A 24578-nucleotide genomic window follows, 5' to 3' on the forward strand; every position below is an offset into this window, starting at 1 on the left:
TAGATCCTCATTTTAGGAGAGCAAACTGAACGATAATTTATAGCTAATGCTGTCTGGCTATGAAATACTCCTCTCTCAAGTAAAGTCTTCCTTTGTAATGTTCCTAAAATCTGTTATTCATCATGGGAGTTGAGATGGGTGTGTCTTGGCTATAAATGATACTAAGAACTGTTTTGTAAGGACTCTCAGAGAATTCAGTGATAGACACTGAATTGATCTGAGAGTCACGGGGTTGTGATGGAGCTCATATAATTAAAGATGGACTTTATGATAACTCTGACTTGTGTGTGGTTTGCTCTCATGATTTGGTAAATACAGGAAAATTCCACTACAGGGGTTCGGATGCGCCAGCACGGGAGCCGAGGTGAAAAGAGCCTTCAGGCGACCAAAAGCCCTGTCCGCCTCAGCCACCACCCCAGACGCACCGGCCCCCACTTCAGCAGTGACGTAATGGGAGCAGCCACCTGCCCAGCTCCCCAGATAAACCTCTGGTAGTAATTGGCAAACCCTAAGAACCGCTGCACCTCCTTTACCCTGGTTGGAGTCAGCCAATTACGCACGGCTGCAATGTGGTCACACTCCATCACCAACCCCCGATGTAGAAATGCGATACCCAAGGAAGGAGACGGCCTGGTTGAAGAACAAGAATCTCGGCAACAAAAGATTGGAAGACTGCTGGAGCATTCTTCAACCCGTACGGCATGGCGAGGTACTCATAATGGCCGGATGTGGTACTAAACACTGTCTTCCACTCATCTCCTTCCGGATACGCACCAAGTTATATGCACCCCTGAGATCCAGTTTTGTGAAAAAGCATGCTCTGTGAAATGACTCAATCGCCATGGCAATGAGAGGTAGCGGGTAACTATAACCCACCATGATGGAATTTAGACCCCTATAGTCATTGCACGGACGGGTTTGTCAAACTGAACATGGGGGATCCCTAACCTATGCGCTAAATTGCAGTCAATACAATTCCCCGCCTTATTCCCCGCCTTATGCCGGGAAAGAGGGACAAATTCAGGAAAAACAATCAATACAATCAATACATACATGTGACCAACAGGGGGCTCTGGGTGAGCTTGGTGCCGACTCCGAGCAGTGCTCAGTGTGCCCTCTGCGACCACAGCTGGCACAGGAAAGGCCGCCCTCACTGCAGCACCTCCTAGCTCCATGGGTGTTGGAGTAGAGGAGCTGGGGGATGGAACTGACAGAACCCGATCTGGACGTCCGCGGGTCGCCAGCAAGTTGTCCAACCAAATGGACATGTTGATCAGCTGGTCCAAGGAGAGGGTGGTGTTTCTACAGGCCAGCTCCCTACGGATGTCCTCGTGCAAACTGCACCTATAGTGATCGATCAGGGCCCTGTCTTTCCATCCTGCGCCAGCAGCCACTGTCCGGAACTCTAGAGCAAAGTCCTGAGCACTCCTCTTCTCCTGCCTCAGATGGAACAGCCGTTCACCCGGCTAAACTCTGGGTAGTAGCCTCGCCGAGTCAGGATCGTTCCATACCGTGTTAGCCCAATCCACTCTCACCTCACGAAGGAGCCGGATGAATGGTTGCCAGGTATAAGTCCATCTGGAGTTAAAACCCCTGGCACCCGGCCGCCGTCCGGAGTACGAGTCGAATCCCACTGTGCCCAGGCAATGAAGGAGAGGGGGTTGGTACTGGTTGGGGTGTGGCTGATGGAGGTGTGGGAAGGCCATCTCTCTCCCATCTTTCCATCGTCGCCATCACCTGATCCATTGCGGTCCCCAGCCGGTGTAACACTGCCGTGTGGTGTTGAACGCGCTCCTCCATGGACACTGGGAGTGCGTCCATTCCTGCTGACTCCATAGATGGTGGTGCGGGATTCTGTGATAACGTGCGTCTAGGTGAGAGGTGTAGGAGCCAGGTGCAGGAGAGCAGGCATGTCGGAGAAGCGTGTTTAATCAGTCAGTCCACCAACACAAAAATGGCACAGTCGAAAATACAAACTACGCTCTCGATACTGAGAACTCATGGAGGAACAAACACAGTTCCGACACTCATATACACGTGCGTAACCGTGAAAACAACAGACTGTAAATACAATCGAGTACAATACACAAAAGTCTAATCCCGCACAAACTACAACGGGCAACAGGTTACCCTTATACACACAGAAATTAACGCAAATGAAACCAGGCGTGAAAAAGAATCACAGACAAAACAAACAGAAAAGGAAAAAGGGATCGTGGTGGCTAGTAAACCAGGAAACGCCGACCACCGAGCGCCGCCCAAACAGGGAGAGGAGTTACCTTCGGTAGAAGTTGTGACAGATGGTAATGCAACAAAATAGGAAAAATGTGAAGGTAGATGAATACTTTTGCAAGGCACTGTATATTATTTTACTGTTCTTTGACAAAAATGTCTCTCTTTCGGATTTGGCCATTTCTTCTTCATCTGAAGATGATGCATCATGCTCTGGGTTGTAATTCTTTCCCATCTTCTTCTTCAGATACCTCCTCCTCTTCTAAATCACTGTTGTTCCTCATGGACATCTGAAAAAATCTGATCTACGACCTGTTGGGCACTGAAACGTGCACTCATAGCTTCAGCAAAGAGAGAACTGGGGGGACTGTCATCTGCAGCACCTTTATAGCTTCTGACTGCCTTCCACATTAGTAAACAATGCTTTCAAGAAATGTTTATTTTGTCTGAAATGTTGTTTATTTTGTCTGAAATGCTGTTTATTTTGTCTGTGAAGTTGAGTCATGTGTGGGGTCATGGAGGGGAGATGCTGCACATGCACAATATTTGTTTTGTTTTGTCTGAGTACAATCAGTAGCACACATAATCTACATTTCTCAGTGTGTTTGTGTGTGTGTGTCTTTGTGTTATTTTCTGGTGTGTAAATAATTTTATAACTGCAGGGTCAAAAATGACCCTAAACAATCTTTGTACCCTGGTGGTGTACAGCTTTCATGGACATATGAACAAAAGCGTTTAACTTTTTCTAATGTTGGGGTCACTCTGGCAAAAGTCCAAATTTCAAGTCGAAAGAATATCATTTAAGGGGTTTTCTCTGCTGTTAAACATAGTGGCAGGTCATTTTTGACCCTTAAGACAACACAAGGGTTACATTTACTGCAGGTCTAAAACCTATGTGTTTAACCTTCTGAATGATGATTATATTGATAGAAGCCGCCTTTTAATAAGTTCCAAGAGCCGATCTGTTACACAACAAAATAATATCCATTTATTTAGCCTAAATGTTTTTATGACTACAGACAGTAGGCTATTATTCCTAAAATATATATATATTAAATTACCACAATGTAAATATAAGTACTCTAAGGTTTGACATTTCTATCTCAGTATCACAGACCAGATTTGCCCTTATGAAAAATGCATCAACCCCTGCAAATATATTAATTTATTATTAACCATGCATTATAATTGTATAAAGGCCCCTTAGATATTCATTTAGAATTCTCGAATCCTCTAGATTTAATTAGATCTACAAGGACATTTTATTGATCTGCCATTATTTTCATTTAGTTTGGTTCATTTGGTTACTCAACAAAATAATATACATTTATTTAGCCTAATTGTTTTAAAGACAACATACTATTAGCCCTCTTTTCCTCCATGCATGAATGAATTTGTCTGCATATCTATTCAACATTTGGCTGAAAAGAAACCACGCCATCAATTAAGAATAGATATATATTTTTCTCTCTAAGGTTTCTAATTCAATATCACAGACCAGACTTGCCCTAACCAAAAATACATCAACCCCTAAAAACATATAAATGTATTATTAACCCTGCATAATAAATGTATAAAAGCCCCTTAGATATTAATTTATATCATTTTATTGATCTGCCACTATGTTAATTTAGAGATTCCAGTAAAGTCTTTGATGTTTCCTTTTATATGTCATAACAATTATTACTGGATTATTCACCATGGCAACCACTTGTTAACAAAACGTATTTCTCAGTTCGGTATGCTTTAGTGGAGCTCAGACTGTTTTCATTTGCAGGGATATTTGTGCGGTCTTGACCAAATATAAGTTGAAACTGTTCTACTATTCCAAGGATGTGTAACTGAAGAGAGATACCATGAGTGGACACAGAATACCAACTGGGCCGGATCCCGAGGAAAATGTAGCTTTCTTTTGTTGAATTCAGTAAAATATTTGTACCACTGCAGATGTTGTGTTTTTATTTACGGTAGTGATGGACAGCTGGAGGCATTCCTCCATTAACCTCGTAAATAAAATGGCAAAATGTAGATTTCCGTCTAAACAAACATACCCAAAAGTAACTGCTATTCATGTGTAATTGCATGATTCAGACTTGGTATATTTGGAAAGAAGATGTTTGGGAGATTGTGAGGAAATTATCAGAAGAGAGAAAGGAGTTATATAGTTCAAAATGCCCAAGATCAAGCACACACAAAATAACCGTTTTCATCTTTCATTGACAAGCTATAAGTGTCATGTCCTGACCTTAGTTTCTTTTTTATGTATCTGTTTTAGGTTGGTCAGGGCGTGAGTTGGGGTGGGCATTCTATGTTTTTGTTCTATGTTTTGTATTTCTGCTTTTGGCCTGTTATGGTTCCCAATTAGAGGCAGCTGTCAATCGTTGTCTCTGATTGAGAACCATACTTAGGTAGCCTGTGTTCCCACTATGAGAGGTGGGTAGTTGTTTTCTGTTTTGTGTATTCACCTGACAGAACTGTTTAGTTTCTTCCATTCACTTTGTTATTTTGTTTTGGGTGTTCAGTCTAATAAATTAACATGGACACCTACCACGCTGCATATTGGTCCGATATTTCCTACTCCTCCTCAGACGATGAAGAGATTCGTTACAGAACTACCCACCACAACTGGACCAAGCAGCGTGGTAACCAGGAACAGAGGGTTCTGGACTCCTGGACATGGGAGGAGATTTTGGATGGTAAGGGAGCCTGGGCACAGGCTGGGGAATATCGCCGCCCCAGGGAGGAGCTGGAGGCAGCTAAAGCCGAGCGGCGGTGTTATGAGGAGTTAGCACGGCAGCACAACAGGGACGAGAGGCAGCCCCAAAAATGTCTTGGGGGGGGGAGGGACACAGGGAGTGTGGCTAAGTCAGGTAGGAGACCTGAGGCAACTCCCCGTGCTTTTATGGCGAGAGGTGGACCGGGCAGGCACCATGTTATGCCGTGAGGCGCACGGTATCCCCAGTGCGCAGGCATAGCCCGGTGCGCTACATCGCAGCTCCTTGTATCGGGCGGTCTAGAGTGGGCATCGAGCCAGGAGCAATGAAGCCGGCTCAGCGCATCTGGTCTCCAGTGCATCTCCTCGGCCCGGGTTATATGGCACCAGCCCTACGCACGGTGTCCCTGGTTCGCCAGCACAGCCCAGTGCGGTCTGTTCCACCCCGCCGCACTTCCGGGCTACAGGGAGTATCCAGCCAGGACAGGTTGTGCAGGCTCAGTGCTCGAGATCGCCAGTGCATCTCCACGGTCCGGTCCATCCGGTGCCTCCTCCACGCACTAGGTCTCCTGTGGCAGCCCCACGCACCAGGCTGTCTCTCCGTCTCCTCCCTCCAGGTGCTCCCTCCTGTCCAGCGCTTCCAGAGTCTCCCTCCTGTCCAGCACTGCCAAAGCCACCCATCAGTCAGGAGCTGCCAGAGCCGCCCTTCACTCCGGCGCCCCAGAGTTGCCCTTCACGCCGGTGCTGCAGGTCCGAGGTCAGCAGCGAGGGTTGCCGCTCCAAAGGCGCCACTTAAGTGGGCCAAGGCTATGGTGGAGTGGGGTCCACGTCCCGCACCAGAGCCGCCACTGCGGACAGATGCCCACCCGGACCCTGGATCCACCCTTCGGGGGGGGGGGGGTACTGTCACTTCCTGACCTTAGTTCCCTTTTTATGTCTCTGTTTTAGGTTGGTCAGGGTGTGGGTTGGGGTGGGCATTCTATGTTTTTGTTCTATGTTTTGTATTTCTGCTTTTGGCCTGGTATGGTTCCCAATCAGAGGCAGCTGTCAATCGTTGTCTCTGATTGAGAACCATACTTAGGTAGCCTGTGTTCCCACTATGAGAGGTGGGTAGTTATTTTCTGTTTCAGTGTTTTTCACCATTCGGGACTGTTTTGGTTTTTCTTTATTCGCTTGTTTGTTTGTTTCCTGTGTTCAGTGTAATAAATATATGACAAACACTTACCACGCTGCATATTGGTTTGATATTTCCTACTCCTTCTCAGAAGAGGAAGACAACAACCGTTACAATAAATTAATTATTGATGACTAGAGCTGGAAACACATCAGAAGGATTCCACAACATGTGAACTAAATCAGAAAAAAATAAAATGGGATTGATACACCCAACAACTAGACATGGGAAGATGTTTTAGTAAGTGCTGTCAGGTGTGGTCACAGGACGTTTCCAAGTCTCTGAGCCAGGTAGCAACAGTTAGCATTACACATTTAAGGTTCTAGGCCTTGCTTTATCCCACCCAGGTCAACTGCATATCCCTGGAAAGCTTATCTCATTGGCTACAAGACTATAGTAGCCAATCCCCTGTGTAATGGATGCCTACTGCGTGTAAGCAGGCAACATCATATTCTTGATGAACAAAGACATTCGATGTTGGCATTAAGTCATACATCATCAGATACATACATCATCATGATAAGTTTGGCAATAGGCTAGATTTGTTTCAACGTAAAGATTAATTTCATACCCCCAGTGTAGCTATAGCTCAAACACAGACCACATCGAAGCTTACCTTATAAGATGATTGCTGTTTGTGAAAACGTTGTGTAAAATGAACCCTGCTTTTGCAGATAGGGGCTACAGTTATCATACCACACTGAATTGAATAAAACAAATCTAATAAGACAGTCTAATAGCCCAGTTAGGTCTGAATAATGCCGCCAAACTTGCAATCTTTTCGATGTTAAATACCCTTAAGTTTTAAATGTCTAACTCCAAACCTCATGCAACCGCAAAATGTTGGATAAAGCATATACTGCACAGTATTTGTTCATCAACATCTTATGCTTTCATTAATAAAATATTGAAAAAATACTTTCAAAATGTAGATGTTTATTTCAACTACTCTACATCTCAGCTACATTTAGTTGCACTTACCCCCAGCACCATGACCATGGGTAAAACCTTGCTGAGATGATCAATGCATTTGTTGCGTTGTCAGTTTCTAAAACCAAAACATCTTGATGGCCTTCACCATTTCATCTTTGCTTGTAGGCTTGGCAGAGTTGCACAATATCCCATAATGACAAAGATAAAACAGGTTTAGACATTTTTGAAAATGTATTAAAAATATAAAAGTATTCAGAACCTTTGCTATGAGACTCGAAAACAGAGAGCAGTTACATCCTGTTTCCATTGATCATCCTTGTTTCTACAACTTGATCAGAGTCCACCTGTGGTAAATTCGATTGATTGGGCATGATTTGGAAAGGAACACACCTGTCAATATAAGGTCCCACAGTTGACAGTGCATGTCAGAGCAAAAACCAATCCATGAGACAGAAGGAATTTTCCGTAGAGCTCCGAGACAGGATTGTGTCGAGGCACAGATCTGGGGAAGGGTATCAACAAATGTCTGCAGTATTGAAGTTCCCCAAGAACACAGTGGCCTCCATCATTCTTAAATGGAAGACGTTTAGAACCATTCTTCCTATAGCTGGCCGCCTGGCCAAACTGAGCATGCAGGGGAGAAGGGCCTTGGTCAGGAAGGTGACCAAGAACCTGATGGTCACTCTGACAGAGCTCCAGAGTTCCTCTGTGTAAATGGGAGAACCTTCAAGAAGGACAACCATCTCTGCAGTACTCCACCAATCAGGCATTTATGGTGCAATTGCCAGACGGAAGCCACTCCTCAGTAAAAAAGCACATGACAGCCCACTTGGAGTTTGCCAAAAAGCACATAAAGGACTCTCAGACCATGAGAAACAATATTCTCTGGTCTGATGAATCCAAGATTGAAATCTTTGTCTTGAATGCCAAGAGTCACTTCTGGAGGAAACCTGGCACCATCATACTGTGGGGATTGTTTGTCAGCGGCAGGGACTGGGAGACTAGTCAGAATTAAGGGAAACATGAACAGAGCAAAGTACAGAGAGATCCTTGATGAAAACCTGCTCCAGCGCGGTCAGGAACTCAGACTGGGGCGAAGGACAACGACCCTAAGCACACAGCCAAGACAACGCATGAGTGGCTTCAGGACACGTCTCTGAATGTCCTTCAGTGGCCCAGTCAGAGCCCGGACTTGAACCCAATCTAACATCTCTGGAGAGACCTGAAAATAGCTGTACAGCGACGCTCCCCATCCAACCTGACAGAGCTTGAGAGGATCAGCAGAGAAGAATGGGAGAAACTCCCCAAACACAGGTGTGTCAATCTTGTAGCGTCATGCCCAAGAAGACTTGAGGCTGTAATTTCTGCCAAAGGTGCTTCATCAAGTACTGAGTAAAGGATCTGAATACCTTTGTAAATGTGATATTTCTGATTTATATATTTAATACATTTGCTAAAATTGATAAAAACCTGTTTTCTGCTTTGTCATTATGGGGCATTGTGTGTAGATTGAAAAAAACTATTTAATCCATTTTAGAATACGGCTGTAACGTAACAAAATGTGGAAAAAGTCAATGGGTCTGAATATTTTCAGAATGCACTGTACTGTAGAAAAGGACCACATACCTACTGTCAAATATGGTGGTGGATTTTTGATGTTCTGGAACTATTTTGCTTCCACTTTCCTGGGGCCCTTGTTAATTAAGGTTAACGGCATCGTGAAATGTATCCAGTACAAGGACATTTTTTGCCTCTGCCAGGAGGCTGAAGTTTGGCCCCAAGTCAGATCTTCCAGCAAGACAAAAAACCCAAGTACCAGTGATGGGAAGTAGTGAACTACATGGTGTTCAACTAGTTGTTTAATTACATTTGGCTTTATCTTGGTGGTAGTTGAACTCAATTGAAATCTTGGTCGTGTTTTCAGTAGTTCATTACTTTGTGCCAGTGTAGCGATGTAGCTAACTATCGGAACTACCTTATACTTTTATTTTCAAAAAGTAAAGAAAATATGGGTAAAGTAGGCAAGATTTGCGTTCTTTTTCAGCATCCGACCTGTCTAACTCTCACTTGAAACATAGTTTTTGTGTTTAATAGTCTAAATTACACATTGTTAAAATTTGACTCCTGAGTGATCTATTCTTGCAATTTGTAGTCTATGACATTTCAGATTTAGATCAAATACTTTTGACCACTTTCTTTTGGATAATAATAAAAAAAATACTTTATCTGAGCAATTGTTCTGTACCTGACTGTATATGGGACTATCCAAATAAAATATAACCAGTCTCTCTTTGAAGTCCTTAGTCAATATGTAAATCACAAGTAGAGAAGCACATCGATACAGGTCCTGAGCACTCTCTCTCTCTCTCTTCCATCTCTCGCTCTCTCTCTCCTTGTTTATGTGTTCTTTTCACCAGGTGGTTGCTATGACAACATTTCCCCTTGCCCACAGCCACAGAATGCAGAGTATCATAATCCCTTCAGCCTCTCAGGGTAACAGCACTGCTTTGGCAGCTGCAATGATGATGTCATCATCCTATGCTTGGTGTGTGATGCTGTGCACCTGTCAGAACAATGTATGGATAAGTTCAGTCTTCTGACATGGCATCATTCCTGTGCCATGCTAATGTTACCTGATATTAACCACAATGACCAGGCATCCAATCATTCCATACAATGACAAAAACAAAGCATACTGAATATCTCCTAGGCCTATACACGTCAGTCTACTACAGTCAGTCCATTACAGTTAATGGGAACAGCACGGAGAGACTGGGTGCCTCTATTAAGGGGTCTCTATATGGGATTACTAGCAGGCAGACCACACTGAGATACACCGCTGCAGTGGTGGAGCTATACCATAGCACTACATTATATCATCAAGGGGCATCAGAGTCCATGTAAAACAAATGTAGAAGATATCCTTATAGAGAGCCTTGCAGTATTCACTGAATCATGTTAAACGTGCCAATGCGTTCAGTTTAGATTCAGTATCAACACCAGTCTAGCACACAACTTAGAATGAAGCAATGTATTGGGCATGCACTTCAAGTCATATGCTAGGGTGGATGTTGGAACATAGCCCATATTTTGTAACTCAGACCCCATTCCCTCCAGCCACACTACCACTTTGTGCTAGTCCAGTGTGATGTAGGTGATGTAGGACAGCGAAAGGGCAAAGGGAACGTGACATGGCCCATAACCTAAGTTTAAAGATCAGCTGTCTCTTCAGCACCATCTGAGGTCTGGAAGAGTCAGGACCTTGACAGCGGCAGCTAAGCACTCCCAGCCAGCTCCCAGAAAAAGAGATCGAGGCCATGTGCCTTTAGTCGTACTATGATAGGGCTTTCAGCTGATTCTATTTAACAATGTTCCTCTCACCTCTCTCTGTTTGTGTTCTACAGGTAGCTCATTCATATAACACAAGTGAGTGGGGCTAATACAATGTTTGTGTGTTTGTGTGTGCTTGCGAGCATGCGTGACTGCGTGCCATGAGTGTATGAACTCTGTGTTTGTAAGTGTATGTGTATGCGGGTGGTTGCAGGCCTGTGGGGCATCTCTAAAACAGTGCCGGGTTGAAAAAAGGACTCTGCTGCCAGGACACAGCTGGCTTAGTGCATAACCAGCAGCTTTAGGGAGGGGCTGTCCCTAAGCTCTGGTCCAGGGACAGTCTCTACAACCGTAGTCTTAACCTATAAGGATTTAATTAATAAGACCCGGTCTTGTGGTGAAGGGCAACTTCTATCTCAACCAACATCAGCCATGAAATCTCTATCGATACATCCCGAATGGCATTCTATTCCCTACATAGTTCACTACTTTTGACCATGGGCCTTGGTCAAAAGTAGCACAGTATAAAGGGAATGGGTGTCAGGTGGGACACAACCTCTACGCTACAGCAATCTGTTGCCTCTGACATGTCTAGGGTGTGTGCTATGTATTCATCTCGCTCCTGCACTGTGTGAGGTGTGTGCTATGTATTCATCTCGCTCCTGCACTGTGTGAGGTGTGTGAGAGAAGATTTTATTTATTTATTAATGGACCTTTGATATAAATACAAAAAATACATGCTACGCATCATTGTCATCTTTGCTATTGGACCAAATGACAAAATCAGCCTGAGCCTCTAAGTCACCAACATAACACAGGCCAGACTTTAGAGTTTGTCCTTGTCCTGCTGCACTGGCCAAAAGGCTGGTTTGATAGAGTAAAGTGATCAAGCCCAGCTCCTGAATTGTTCAGATATTTTACTGGAGATTTATGAGCAGAGAAACAACATGTAAAAGGGGGTAGCCAGAGACACTGCTCTTAGGGGACACATTCTCAGAGAGGTTTGTGGTGTTAGTTTTGTTTTACGCCCAATTACAAATGAACAACTCCTCCTAGCCTCTATATATGTGAGGCGGTGAGAGGATCGGACACATGTAAGCAACATAGTTTGGGGATTGGGATGGTACTGCGTGCGGTGTGTCTATATATTCCTGCAGATTGCCAGCCTCTCAACCAGACAGTCTAAGGAGCAAACCATGCGTGTAAGGTTGTTACTCCTGAGCTGGCTGCTTGTGGGAGGCACAGAGAAAGACCCCCATCACCTGCCTCCACAAAGCAGGATGAGTCTCAGCCAGGCTTTCACTAAGGAGACAGGGCAGAGCACTGCCAAGAGAAAGGCCAGCCCTAGTCAAGAAGGATTAACTTCTCCACTGTATAACACACCTCCTCCACATCCTCCTCTCCCTCTACCGCGCATAACCTCCCTACCTAGGTTGTGTTGTGTGTATAATGGAAGGGATCCAGCTGGGGCCAGGGTGAAATGCGTTGGCCCCTCGAGAACAAAAGGGACCCGGGGCTGTGAGGGAAGTGGGCTGTTCCACTCTGGCAAAGAGGGGTCAGGGGAGAGCAGAGCACGCATCAGATGACGTGACTAAAAGAACTTCCAGTCAAACAGGTGACATATCACATATGACATCACTGGGACCTATTGTTCCTATTCGTCACACTGGAGAATATCAAAAGGAAAAAATACAAATAAATCCTCCCCAAGGTTTTTATATCAGCTTGGTGGATAAGAGCTTTAAGGTGACTAAGATTCCCCTTTGCTTGGACTTATACATGTCTGACTAGGACTCCCCCCCACAACACAAAACACAATATCCAAATCTCTAGCAAAACATATGACTGAAGAACAGCTAAATAATTAAAGGTGACCCAATTGCACAGTTAAAATGCATGCTAGAAATACACTGAACGGCCCAGCCTCAACCTTCATCCCTGCCACGTTGCGTCGCCCACTGTTTCCATGGAGATGGTACAGTAATGCACATAAAAGATGATCCCACTAAGTCCTGTAGGCCTATATGTTTGACTCTACAGTACAGTCAGTTGGGCTTGTAGACCCTCCTCCTCTAGAGAGCCTGGCTCGGTGGCACATGGGACTGGATCAGTACTATGTAGAAATGGCTGTCGTGTTGGTTGTGTTTGAACAGGACCATTAACAGTCTCCCTGCTGTCCCAATGGCCTGCTCCCCTCAGCCTCAGGGTTTAGTCCTGCTGTGGCTCAGTCCTCCACAACTAATGGGAGATAAGGGTGAGTGAGAGGATAGATGAGGGGAAGAGCGGGGGAGATGGATAGATACTGGAAAGACAACAGGTAAAACATCAAATAAAAAGACAAGGCTCAAGTCAAAGCAACCAAAAGACTACAAATGACCAAAAAACTACAAACAAACCTAGACTAAGAAGATACTGTAGCATTCTACTGTAAAATGCAACTGCTCAATTCCTGTAGTACTACTACCATGCATGGGGCTGAAACGCTCCCCACTCTCTTCAGCCCCACTGGCTTAATGACACTAACGCTTATGGTGCGTTTGCGACCAGTCAATGCGGCACACACACATGCTCATACACATATGTGAGGTGGGGTAGGGGTCTGTGTCATTGCTATAGAAACCCTCTATTCCAGGTAAAATATCGGCGGTGAAAGCGCATAGCCGCAACTAACCTCATTTGCACCATATTACACAGTCAGCGTTATCAAATCCCAGGGGGTCAGATGTGTATTCTAAACCAGCAGAACAGTGGTGTACGCAAAGGCTCCTTCCTTAATCTGTTATTCAAACAGGCAGGCAGAATTAAATTAGCAAATGAATCCATCAAAGACGCACAGTCTACATGGGAACATTGAGTCACATGGTCTGACCCACCTGCAAACACTGATACAGATACAAACTACAGGTTCTGAGGGAAGAGGCAGGATGTTTTCCTGTGCTTACACCTCACTTACACAAAAACACATGTACATGCTTTGCTGACAAGCAAATGCATCATGGATGGGATTCAGTGTGTGTGTGTGTGTGTGTGTGTGTGTGTGTGTGTGTGTGTGTGTGTGTGTGTGTGTGTGTGTGTGTGTGTGTGTGTGTGTGTGTGTGTGTGTGTGTGTGTGTGTGTGTGTGTGTGTGTGTGTGTGTGTGTGTGTGTGTGTGTGTGTGTGTGTGTGTGTGTGTGTGTGTGTGTGTGACTCTGTATGTGTGTGTTTGCACATGTAAGTAAATGCAAACATGCATGTTTTGTGCGCATGTATGTGACTACTCTGAGCCCTCCCCCTGGCTCTGTGTCCTCAGAAACATTGAGATTAGTTAAGGCTGTCTTATTCCATCGCTAATCTCAAGACAAGAGTAGGAAAATCAGCCAGACGGGGATTCAAAATAGAAGTTTGGTACCCCCTCCCCACTCCTCTCTCCCTCCATCCCTCCTGTCTCCCCTCTCATCCCCTGGCATCCGGCTGAGCTCAGCTGGTACTGGCTGCCAGTCTGCGCAGAGAATAGAGGGAGGAGGAAGAGAAGGAGTAAGCACATAATGAGGAAGAGGAGGCGGGGGTTGGTTGAGCCACTCCTGTCACTGCTGCAGCTTCTTCCGTTGTTTGAAGTTTCACACCCACATAATGAAAAAGACAGAGAGACAGAGACAGAGAGACAGAGAGACAGAGAGAGAGAGAGAGAGAGAGAGAGAGAGAGAGAGAGAGAGAGAGAGAGAGAGAGAGAGAGAGAGAGAGAGAGAAGCATGCCTGTCGAAATACTGCAGAGTGGGAGTTTAGGCTGTATACCCCTCCCTCCCTTCTTTCCCAGGCCTGAAGACACACACTCTTGTCTTCCCTTGCTCCCTTTCACACACCCACACAAACCCCACATAGGCATATATACGTACAGGGTACACTCAGGCACAGTTGCACATGCATTCTTTATCAATATAATTGTAACTAGAGTATAAATATCAGTGGATCTAAGTGATTTAGTTTCAGCTTTGTTTCTAGAACCTACCTTCAGTAGTCAAGTCCCATATCAATGCAGGTATGATGTAGTAAGTGGAGCTATGCAGTTTCCAAAAAGCCTCCTCCCTATCACCAAAAATACACTTACACAGGGTTGCACAGATTTCTTCTTCCTCTACAATGAATTCAATCAGTCTACGTTGTAGAAGAGGAATATACAACCTGTAGTTGTCACGTCTAATCAAGGTGGGTGGAATCAGGCGCAGAGAGCAAATAGCGATATAAAGTTTATTCTCCGGTGAACAAAAATAAACACGGTCAAATTATCCAAAACAGGATAACAGACTAACTAATTAACTAATTAACTAAATTAACTAATTAACTAAACAACACACAGGTGAAAACAATCAGACAAAACCAACAGATACACGAAAAGGGATCGGTAGTGGCTAGTAGGACGGTGACGACGACCGCCTAGCACCAACCGAACGGGCAGGAGAGCCAACCTCGGCGGAAGTCGTGACAGTACCCCCCCCGATGCGCGGCCCCCGCAGCGCGCCGCCACCGTCCGACGACCCGGCGGGCGATTCGATTCTGGGCGATTCGGGTGGAGGCGGTGGAATTCTATCAGGAGAGAAGGTTCCAAAATGTCCCTCACCCGGAACCCAGAATCTCTCCTCCGGGCCATACCCCTCCCAGTCCACGAGGTACTGTAGGCCCCCCACCCGGCGTCTAGAATCCAGAATGCCTCGAACTGTATACGGCGGGGGCCCATCGATGTCCAGAGGGGGCGGAGGAACCTCAGACACCTCACCTTCTTGCAGGGGACCAGCCTCCACCAGCCTGAGGAGAGACACATGAAACGAGGGGTTAATACGGTAATACCTAGGAAGTTGTAACCTATAACACACCTCGTTTATTCTCCTCAGGACTTTGAACGGAATTTAATTTCCCTCTAGGTAGGTGCCGAGGATCCTTGCTCTGAGCACACACTGAGCAGGAGGAGACATAACATCTCACGTCTTTAGCCAGTGTGGGCCACCAGTATCTCCCTCTCAGACTCTGCACTGTCCTCTTGATACCAGGATGACCCGAGGAGGGAAGAGTATGAGCCCACCTAATCAGCTTGTCCCGGACCACCCTCGGCACGTACTTGGTCCCTACTGGACAGTTAGGAGGACCCGGCTCTGACCGTGAGGCTCTCTCTATCTCAGCATCCAACTCCCATACCACCGATGCCACAAGACATGACGGTGGAATGATGGGAGTGGGCTCTACTGACCGTTCCTCGGTATCATAGAGGCGAGACAGTGTGTCAGCTTTGGTGTTTTGGGAGCCTGGCCGATATGTGAGGGTAAACTGGAACCTAGTAAAAAACATGGCCCATCTAGCCTGACGTGGATTTAGTCTCTTAGCTGCCCGGATGTACTCGAGATTACGATGGTCAGTCCAGATGAGAAAAGGGTATTTAGCCCCCTCAAGCCAATGTCTCCACACCTTCAGAGCCTTGACTACAGGTAACAACTCCTGGTCCCCCACATCATAGTTTCGCTCCGCTGGGCTGAGCTTGCTCGAAAAGAAAGCACACGGGCGGAGTTTGGATGGCACGCCCGAGCGTTGGGACAGCACGGCTCCAACCCCAGCCTCGGACGCATCCACCTCCACTATGAACGCTAAAGAGGGGTCCGGATGTGCCAACACGGGCGCATTGGTGAACAGCTCCTTCAGACGACTGAAAGCTCTGCCCGCCTCTGCTGACCAGCGCAAGCGCACCGGTCCTCCCTTCAGCAGTGAGGTGATGGGAGCAGCCACCTGACCAAAACCCCGGATACACCTCCGGTAGTAATTGGCAAACCCTAAAAACCACTGCACTTCTTTCACCGTGGTCGGAGTCGGCCAATTACGCACGGCTGTAACGTGATCATCCTCCATCACCACCCCGGAGGTGGAAATACGATACCCCAGGAAGGAAACGGACTGTTTGAAAAACTCACATTTCTCCGCCTTGCAATACAGGTCATGCTCCAGTAGTCGCCCAAGTACCTTACGCACCAGAGACACATGCTCCGCGTGTGTGGCAGAATAGATCAAGATGTCATCAATGTACACTACCACTCCCTGCCCGAGCAGGTCTCGGAGAATCTCATCTACGAAGGATTGGAAAACGGCTGGAGCATTCTTCAACCCGTATGGCATGACGCAGTACTCATAATGACCAGAAGTAGTACTAAATGCGGTTTTCCACTCATCTCCTCCCCGGATACGTACCAGATTATACGCGCTCCTCAGGTCCAGTTTTGTGAAGAATCGCGCCCCGTGAAATGATTCCATTGCCATAGCGATGAGAGGTAGTGGGTAACTAAACCCCACTGTAATGGAATTTAGACCTCTATAATCAATACACGGACGCAGACCTCCATCGTTCTTCTTCACAAAAAATAAGCTTGAGGAGACGGGTGATATGGAGGGCTGAATGTACCCCTGTCCCAGCGATTCAGAAACATATGTTTCCATCGCAACTGTCTCCTCCTGGGACAATGGATACACGTGACTCCTAGGAAGTGCAGCGTTTTCCAGAAGGTTTATCGCGCAGTCCTCTAATTGGGTCGCCTTCCCTTTACTGAAGGCGATAGCCAAATCGGCATATTCAGAGGGAATGCGCACGGTGGAAACTTGGTCTGGACTCTCCACCGTAGTCGCACCAACGGCAACTCCTATACACCTACCTGAACACTCCTCTGACCACCCCTTAAGAGCCCCCTGTCACCAAGAAATCACCGGGCTGTGTTGAGCTAACCAGAGAACCCCCAACACCACTGGAAATGCAGGTGAATCTATAAGGAACAGGCTAATCTGCTCCTTATGATCACCCTGCGTTACCATGTCCAGCGGCACCGTAGCCTCCCTAATTACACCTGACCCTAATGGTCGGCTATCTAAGGAGTGCACGGGGAAAGGTCGATCTAACGACACCAGGGGAATCCCTAGCCTTAACGCAAGCCCACGATCCATAAAATTCCCAGCTGCGCCTGAATCGACTAGCGCCTTATGCTGTAGAGAGGGGGAAAACCCAGGGAAAGAAATCAATACAAACACATGACCGACAGGAAGCTCTGAATGAGTTTGGTGCTTACTCACCTGGGGTGATCGAGCAGTGTTCCGCCTGTCCTCCCGACTCCTAGACGAGTTCCTCCAGCACCGGTCAGACGTGTGCCCTCGTCGACCACAACTGGTGCAGGAGGACACTCCTCCTCCTGTTCCCCTCGAAGCCGTACCTCCTAATTCCATAGGGATAGGAACAGGGGGGCTGGGGATTGGAAACGACAGGACCTGATCCGAACGCCCGCGAGCAGCCAGCAGGTTGTCGAGACGGATAGCCAGATCGATAAGTCCATCCAGTGTGAATGTGGTGTCCCGACATGCCAGCTCCCTGCGGACGTCCTCCCTGAGACTACATCTAAAATGATCGATCAAGGCCCTGTCGTTCCATCCTGCTTCTGCTGCCAAAGTCCTAAACTCGAGGGCAAAATCCTGTACTCTCCTCGTCTCCTGACGCAGGTGAAACAGCCGTTCACCCGCCGCCCGACCCTCGGGTGGATGGTCAAAAACAGCTCGGAATCGGCAGGTGAACTCTAGGTAATTATCCTTAGCCGAGTCCGGACCATTCCACACTGCGTTGGCCCACTCGAGGGCTCGCCCAGTCAAGCAGGAGACGAGGGCGCACACGCTCTCCTCTCCAGAGGGAGCAGGACGCACGGTAGCCAGGTATAGTTCCAGCTGAAGGAGGAAACCCTGGCACCCAGTCGCCGATCCGTCAAACTCCCTTGGGAGTTATCCAAAACAGGATAACAGACTAACCGGAGAATAATAAACACAAAAACACCGACAGACGAAACGAATGACAAAATAAACAATCCCGCACAAAACAAGGGCGGGACAACCTACATTATATACAGACACTAATTAACTAAACAACACACAGGTGAAAACAATCAGACAAAACCAACAGATACACGAAAAGGGAATGGTAGTGGCTAGTAGGACGGTGACGACGACCGCCGAGCAACACCCGAAAGGGCAGGAGAGCCAACCTCGGCGGAAGTCGTGACAGTAGCTAAATATATGACACAGTACTGAGATCAAAGAGCACATTTCTGCTGAGGAGATTCCCATCGTCTCCAACCCATCGGCCAGGAAAAGGGAAAGGTTCATGTCACACAACCAACCTCCAAAATCAGGAAAAGACACCACTGTCTCTATAGTACTTTCTTATTTGCATTTCCCCCCACCCAATCTACGCTCCTCCGCTCCCCTCCTTGCATTTTCTACCTCACGTTCTTTGGCAATGTTAACGTATGTTTCCCATGCCAACAAAGGTGGCAGCATACAGTGAGGCAGAGCTGAGAATGCTGGAGTGCCCAGTGTCCATGATGTACAATTGCACTCCATCTTCCAGATCTCCTCCGGCACAGTATATGGGAGAAGCTTCCCTCGGCCAGCCACAGAGCTGCATGTGCCACACTAAAACCCCAAACCATGCAGCCTACACACATGACTGACATATATAAATAACCACACACACATGTGCCAAACACAGGAAAGAGACCCAAGGGATAGAGAGAGGGAGGGAAGGAGATAAGAAGATGAGAAGAGAGAGAAAGATAGATACTATGCAGTTGTTGGGGGAGGCCAAGTGATGATAAGGAGCAGTATTTACCGTGTCTGCTGGCTAGCTACAGTAGCAATGTAGCACGGTGACTGAGATGTTGCTAGTGTTCCTTCCTTCCTATTATCTTGGGTGGCTAAATGTCAGGCGGCTGCAGCAGCAGCGGCACCTGGGCCTGCATCTCTCCCTCCACCTCTCTCATTCCTCCACCCCCTGACTCTCTGTCCCCCTTTCCTCCTGTCTCTCTCTCTCTCTGCCTCCTGACTATCTCTCTCTTCTCTCTGTCTCTCTCCCTTCCTTCCTCCACCTCTCTCATTCGTCCACCCCCTGACTTTCTGTCCCCCTTTTCCTCCTGTCTTTCTCTCTCTCTGCCTCCTCTCTCTCAGGCTCTCTGGTTGTACAGCTAGCTTCAGAATACCCTTTGCTGAATTAATCTCCTACCAGCAGCAGTAGTTCCAGAGGGCTGTACTGCAACACCGGGACCTGTCTGCTGGGGGCTGGGCTTCCAGTGGGCTGCCTGACTGACTGCCTCACTACCTGACTGACTGTCTGAAAGCTGGAGATAGTTGCTGAGGGGTTTGTCTGAGGGTGGATTGACCCCTCCTCCGATCCCTTCCTCCCCTCCTCCGCTCCCCTACTTGTAGCTATGGAGCAGCATAGTGTATGGGGTGGGGCTAATTGGGCAGTGCTTGACTGATGCTGCTCTCTCTGTCACACACACAAGCAAGCAAACACAATGCTAACTGCTAGAAAGCTAAAAGTGTATGCTGTCGGTGACTGCAAAATCGGTGGAACCTGTTTGAATGTAGTCACATACTGTAGTTCTCTGTCTGTCAGGGCTCTGACGCTGGGGTCTGTATGTATGCAGATTACACACCTGAGCATTGAACAAGATCCTAAGGGGCAAAGGAGGAGAACGATGGAACGAGAGGAAGAAAATAAGAAAGAATATGAAGTCACAAGAGAGTATGACATAAGAATAAATTGCGCATGATGCGCAGTACACACCCCGAACCAAAGACATGCTGGATCGGTTGAATAATCTGCTGTGTGTTTTGATGCTTGCTGATGGCAAATTGAATGAGTAATCTTCTCAGTTCTAAGACTAATTGAATCAGAGCAAATACACACACACGCACACACACACACACACACACACACACACACACACACACACACACAAACACCTTCTTCCTCTCATAATTATATGCCTTAATCAGTGTGCGTGTGTGCCCAGTGCTGTTGGGCCCAAAATGACTTAATCTGGTTAGTCAGATTTGAAATAATCCAGAAAGGCCCTACATTTCAATGGTGTCATATTTTTTTGCACATATTGCTCCTTGCTTTAGATCTGGTTTATAAGATTCATATGGCTGAGATTCTATAGAAAATAGACCATACATTTATATTGCAGCATTTGACTGAAAGAACATAATATAATATATATAATAGAACATGTGGTATTACTGAAATGGGTCTGCTTTTCCAGCTCTCTCACTTCGAGGGGTCATTTCAGTCATTAATAGCTCGAGGACAAGAGCAGGCAGTTGCCGAAGCAGCACCTAAAAACACTTCCTAAGTTGTGTTGATTTGTGGGCCATGTAACACAGCTATTTGGACAAGCAGCAGTAAAGGCTTTCTAAATTCAGATAGCCCCTTCCTTTGGCTAGCCGTGGCCTTTTAACCCTCTATGGACGTCATCATCCATGTGGGTATACTGACTAGTCACCCTTGCATTGCTACTGGGCAAAATCTGTGACTTTTTGTTTTGAGAATGTTATTTCGCTCTCATTGACTTAGACACTGAGTAAAATATACAGTGTTGCATAGGAGTACAGTATTTTACCCTTTCACTTCTCAATAACAACAAGACTCCACAACAAGAAAATGACATCATATCAGTTTGGAAATGAAAAATCTACAGTCTCCAGACCATTCTGCTTCATAATGATAAACAACTCTCAGCACGTCTATTTTCTTTTGATTTATTTAAAACTCAACAGAGAAGGATTATTTGACTATCATAAGTAATACACTGAAAAGCATTACGACCCCCACCCCATGCAACCCCATGACTATCAGAAGTAATACACTGAAAAGCATTACGACCCCCCCCCCACCCAACCCCATGACTATCATAAGTAATACACTGAAAAGCATTACGACCCCCACCCCATGCAACCCCATGACTATCATAAGTAATACACTGAAAAGCATTACGACCCCCCCCCACCCAACCCCATGACTATCATAAGTAATACACCGAAAAGCATTACGACCCCTCCACCCCACCCCCCATTTTCTCTGCTTTATCAAGCTTGGGATATTATTACCACTTCTTTGCTAACAAGCCAAGGTTTTTTTCTGGATCAAAAAGGGCACGGCAGAGGTGGTGGGCACGGCAGAGGGTGTGGCGAAGTGTGCGGCTGGCCTGTCGGCGTGGCAAAGTTTTAGAGGACAATGTAGATGCCCCATTTCTCTATGTAGCAGAAATACACTTGAACAGTTTTAAAGCTAATATCCTGCTATTCTACACATTTTTCCATGGAGCTGAGAACATGTTTCAGTTTGATTGCTAATTTCCTATAATTCTTTGCATTTTGCCATGGCTAGTACTGCTCTTTTGCTCAAACATTTTAATAACATAATTACTGCTAAATTCAGTGTTTTGGGAATTTTCTATTCTCCCTGGCTTTATTTTGGTGATTGTTAGTCCCCAAAGATTATATTAATTTAAAATATATCGGTCAAATATCTACATACCTTTTGTACACACTATATATCTGGTTTTAGTCATTTAAGTTTGCACTGAAAGCATTTTTCCATCCCCAAAGTTTTGGAGGAACACTACACGATCTTGTCCAAATCAGTTACATTATTAAAAACTGTCTTCATTCAAAAAGCTTAGAACCTACTTAAATATGTGGGTTAAACTATTTTGCAAATGGAAGATAAAATACTCACATGGAAAAGACAGGCTTTACGGTGGAAACCCGGGAAAAGCTATTGGACAGGTGCTGGTGAATTGGCACAACATTTTTATCAGATATAAATAAATTATTTCAAAATAGTATTAATTGCAGGAGCACGTACTTGTGCACACACACACACACACGCATGCACAAACACCCACATACACGCAAACAAGTAGGTAGGTACAGTAAATAGGTGGTTATATATTTCAACTGACCTTTCAATTACTTAGCCTATGTGCCAGCAATGAGCTCTCTGCTCTGCCTCTGATTTGATTATGGGCTGGCTCAGTCCATTCAGATCTGGATCAAGTCCGCTTTTATTAATGCCAACACAAACCATGCGTCCAGCTGAACTCAGTGCCCAGGCTGGCTACACCCAGACTGCATGGGACTTGGTAGAGGAGTGGTGGGCCTTCGTAGGCACCCATTGCTTAATTAACCCAATAATTCATGGGTTACCCCCTTTTCTGTTCCTGTCTGTCACGATACAGCTACTGTATATCTCATTGTGGAATAGAGGAATCGTGTTGGTTCTATACATTTTTTGCTCTATGAAAATGGTGCTGTGCTTTTAGCAGTCTCCTGGAGAGGATAATGGAGTTATGGAGGAGTGAGAGAGAGAGAGAGAGAGAGAGAGAGAGAGAGAGAGAGAGAGAGAGAGAGAGAGAGAGAGAGAGAGAGAGAGAGAGAGAGAGAGAGAGAGAGAGAGAGAGAGAGAGAGAGAGAGAGAGAGATAAAAAAGAGCTCTGCTCTGTCTGGGTCTAATTCAATTAGGGAGGATGGAGACCTCAGCTGATGCAGACCCTACCGAAATCACTTTAGGAAGCATTCACCAAAACAATGTTAATTTCCTGGGGGCGAGTGGATTCAATAGAATTGCAATATAAGGTTTCTTATTGGGATATTTTAAACTAGTGATTATGTCTTTATGCATATGAATAACACACATTATTGACACTAATTATGACCCTGGCACTACACTGTTATAAGCCTTTATTATTAATTAGCAGTTTTTCCAGTTAGCATCCATATTATTATCATCATCATGAGGATCATCATTGAGGGGGCTGTGCCGGGGCTCGCACAGAAGAGGCGTTGCTATGGGGACTGTGTCTGGGAGACAGTTGTAGCCTTCTAGCGGGAGCGAGACCCTCCTTAAAGACACACAGGTCATTCCTCATGCATGGTCTCTTCCTGCTATGCTCTGTCCATCGCTGAAGGGCGGCAGACAGACAGACAGACAGACAGACAGACAGACAGACAGACAGACAGACAGACAGACAGACAGACAGACAGACAGACAGACAGACAGACAGACAGACAGACAGACAGACAGACAGACAGACAGACAGACAGACAGACAGACAGACAGACAGACAGACAGACAGACAGACAGACAGACAGACAGACAGACAGACAGATCACGCCTCACCTCTCCACTGTGTTAGCTGATATGTGATGAGCATTCTAACACAAAATGGTTGCCGTGCATCACCCAAGTGGGTGCCACATATTGGTGGATGAGGTGAGTTTCCCCCTTACTATGTAAAGTCTGTCACGAATATTACCGAAGGTGACTCCCCTTCTTGTTCGGGTGGCGCTCGGCGGTCGTCGTCGCCGGTCTACTAGCTATCACCGATCCGTTGTTCTGTGTTCCTTTGGTTTTGTCTGATTGGTATCACCTGTTTCTTGTTTGGTTGTTAGGGTGGGTTTATATAAGTTTGTTCAGCCCGCTTCTGTTTCGTGCGGGCTTGTTCGTTTGTTCTGTGTTTGAGTGTATTTTGTTTGCATTTTGGGTTCGCGCTGTTCGTTTATATTTCTGATCATTTGTTTTCCTACTTTTGTTCATGTTATTGTCCTGGACATTAAAGCGTGTTTTTTCCCACATCTTTTGCTCTCTGCGCCTGACTCCACACCTCTTCACTCATTTATCGTAACAAAGTCCTTTTTGTACCTAAGTAGGTAGAAAGTTGCTATTTAAATTCAATCCATATACAGTGTGGTCCGGCATTGGCCACCTTTGATAAAGAAGAGCAATAATGACTGTATAAAATAAATCATTAAAATACCGAGCTTCAGTGAGCTCCAAAAGTATTGGGACAGTACCTTGTACTCCAGCACTTTGTATTTGAAAAGGTACAATGACTATGAGGTTAAAGTGCAGACTGTCAGCTTTACAATAATTGGATAGTATTTCCATCTATATCGAGTGAACAGTTTAGAAATTACTGCACTTTTTCTACATAGTCCCTTCATTTTAGGGGACCAAAAGTATTGGGACAAATTCACTTATGTATATTAAAGTAGTCAAACGTTTAGTATTTGGACCCATATTCTTGGCATGCAATAATTATACCAAACTTGTGACTCTACAAACGTATTGTTTGCATTTGTGTTTGGTTTGGTTGTGTTTCAGATTATTTTGTGCTCAATAGAAATGTGGATGCTGCCATGATGACGGATAATCCTGAATGAATCGTGAATAATGCCGAGTGAGAAAGTTAGAGGCATATAACATGCTAACCTTCCGTTATTATAATGATGAGAGGTTAGCATATCTTGGGGGTATGTTTATTTGTGCGTCTGTAACTTTCTCACGCATCATTATTAGTAGTGTA

At 45.8% G+C, this 24578-nt stretch overlaps 1 protein-coding gene and 1 long non-coding RNA gene across 2 annotated transcripts in view; both read right to left on the reverse strand.

The window, feature by feature from the left end:
* LOC124049017 overlaps positions 1 to 24578 on the reverse strand; it is a 53894-nt gene that overhangs the window by 20484 nt on the left and 8832 nt on the right. The gene's annotated exons all lie outside the window — the stretch shown is intronic.
* LOC124049016 (piggyBac transposable element-derived protein 4-like) overlaps positions 1 to 24578 on the reverse strand; it is a 33209-nt gene that overhangs the window by 3379 nt on the left and 5252 nt on the right. The gene's annotated exons all lie outside the window — the stretch shown is intronic.

Source organism: Oncorhynchus gorbuscha, linkage group LG11 (genome assembly GCF_021184085.1).
Source record: "Oncorhynchus gorbuscha isolate QuinsamMale2020 ecotype Even-year linkage group LG11, OgorEven_v1.0, whole genome shotgun sequence".
Classification (NCBI taxonomy): Eukaryota; Metazoa; Chordata; class Actinopteri; order Salmoniformes; family Salmonidae; genus Oncorhynchus; species Oncorhynchus gorbuscha.